The sequence below is a fragment of the Aplysia californica genome, unplaced genomic scaffold (assembly GCF_000002075.1).
Source record: "Aplysia californica isolate F4 #8 unplaced genomic scaffold, AplCal3.0 scaffold00251, whole genome shotgun sequence".
NCBI classification, from domain to species: Eukaryota; Metazoa; Mollusca; class Gastropoda; order Aplysiida; family Aplysiidae; genus Aplysia; species Aplysia californica.
The window spans coordinates 653343-655777 of record NW_004797521.1 but is presented as its reverse complement, the minus strand read 5'-3'; the positions used below and the strand labels follow the sequence as shown (position 1 = coordinate 655777).

General features: G+C 40.0%; 1 protein-coding gene across 1 annotated transcript in view; it reads left to right on the top strand.

Moving 5' to 3' along the window:
• LOC101858280 overlaps nucleotides 1-2435 on the top strand; it is a 110900-nt gene that overhangs the window by 51686 nt on the left and 56779 nt on the right. The gene's annotated exons all lie outside the window — the stretch shown is intronic.

Genomic DNA, 2435 nt, shown 5'->3' with positions numbered 1-2435 from the left:
TACACACACAGAGGCTTTCTCATTCACTCGTTCTCTATTTCTCTCTCTCTCTCTCTTCATCTGTGTCTCTTTATCTCTTTCTTTCTCTCTCTCCCTATCTCTTTCTCTCTCTTGATCTCTATCTCTGTCTCTCTTTCTTTTGTTCTCTCTTTCGCTCTCTCTCTCTCTCGCTCTCTCTCTCTCTCTCTCTCTCTCTCTGTCTCTCTCTCTCTCTTACTGTCTTCAACACTCTCTGCCAATCTTTCTCGTAGATTAAGGCGACACAAACAACAATAACAACAACAATAGCAACAACTATATTGTACAGCAATACTATAACAACACAAACAACAGTATCATACCCACTAGCGCAGCGCCGACCAAAAGAAATAAAATGCATAAATATCTTAGTCTTAGCCGGGACGAAGACAAGAGCGCTCCTTCATTTCAAAGATTCAGGACAAAAAGAAATGATAAACCTAAAAGGACACTTCTAAAAAAAAAAACCCGTTGTACAGCCGCTCCTCTGAGCTGACTGATTTGTACGATGTTGGCACTGGTGCTTCCATTCCACAGTAGCGTCGTTATTGGGCTAATAATTACCATAGTTCTCAGCAGAGCCTCTGGGCCTGACCGAAGCAGGGGCGTCTCCTTAACGTGGCTTTGACGACGTACAGAATGACCGATTCCAGACGCATTTAGTTGGGAAGACATATCGCTCAGCTCGATGCAGGCAGACGTTATGTGGAGAAGAATGGGCCATTATACAAGAAAATTGACGCTTTAAGAGTGGTGTGGGTGTTTTCTAAAAGCAGTTAGTTTTTTTGCTGTTGTTGCAATTTTTAGATAGAAGCATTCGTTTCTCCTTGATGGATCGAGGGTTCTTGTTTATGAGTGAGTTGTGCGTTTGTATGATTTGTATTGTCTGAATTAAGTAACTGTTTATTCATTATAAGAGTACCCATAGCATAGCAACAGTGGTAGGAGTAACGGCAATAATTAATAAAAATTGAAATAAAAATGACAACAGTAACTTCCGTAAATGCGCCATCACCATCACCACAACAACAACAACAACAACAACAACAACAACAACAACAAAAACAGCACCATCACCACCACCACCACCACCACCACCAACAACAACAACAACAACAACAACATCAGTAGCTCTAACAACAAGAAAAGAAGCACCAAGAACGACGATGACAACAATATCTGTTTTGTACCGACCAAAAAGAAGTACATAATTTGTGTTTTCAAGGAATCCGTGAAACGCTTTTATACCGAATACTTTTCCTTTTTTTTCTAACCTCCCCTTGATTCCCTAGGCCTTCTACGAGATTCCATCTGCATCTGCCGATACAAAATTCCATCGCTTGATTGAGCTATTCAGCCGACTGCGTATTGAATGCGGGATTCCATGCCTACATTTTGCCTACATTTACATATTTTTTTTTTCAGACCAATGAGTTCAGCATTGTAGAGGGATTTTTTGACAGTCGAGGTAGCTAGATAAGGTATTAGTTACATTATACATAGCGTTTCGAAATGACGTCAAGACATTAAAGTATACATTTCCATTTGTTCCATTTGTGCGTGATGTTCAAGAGAAGGAATTTGAATTCTCTTTCATTTCGTTGTTGCTTCTGCGTGGTTTCGGTTGAAATTTGAATATACAGTATGGTTATCTGAAATCGGTGTTCAATTTGAAGGCATTGCATATATATTATGATGTTTATATTAGAGAGGGAAAAAGAGAGAAAGAGGGAGAGAGAAAGAGAAAGAGGGAGAGAGAGAGAGAGAGAGAGAGAGAGAGGGGGGGGGGATAGAATACTAGTTCTCGGCCACTCAGGTAGAGCGTTGTATCCGTTAAAAAGATTCTTAACTCTGTTTTACTTATTTCATCTAGTTTCGTTTAAGAATAAGGCACAATGCTGAGGTGGAACACATGGATTACAAGCCTGTTTGCTAACATTCTTCAGCGCTGTATGCACGACGGGGGATTGAGATATAGAACTGGAATGAGATATGGCGAAAATTACCATTGAAGAACAGCTTTATTCCGATTTGAAAGAAACGTGCACATTATTATAAATGAACATCATTCAGCTACTCTATCAACACAGACCTCACGAGGGTTGATGCATTTTTCCAGCAGCTCACTAGAAAATATATTCACTCGTTTGTTAAAAAAGGCCTCCTATCTGGAACAACTGACATATGATGATGATGATGATCATCATCATCATTGTCGACAGAGTCATCATCACCGTCATTATCATCGTCGTCGTCGTGGTCGTCGTCATCGTCATCATCATCATCATCATCATCATCATTATCATCATGTTTTAAAGTAGAAAAAAGTACTTGAGACTGGAATAGGGTTGGCCACGTTTAATCAGATGTTCGTATAGGCCTGGGTGTTCAAGGTTTCGCCAATAAGGCTTCATCAG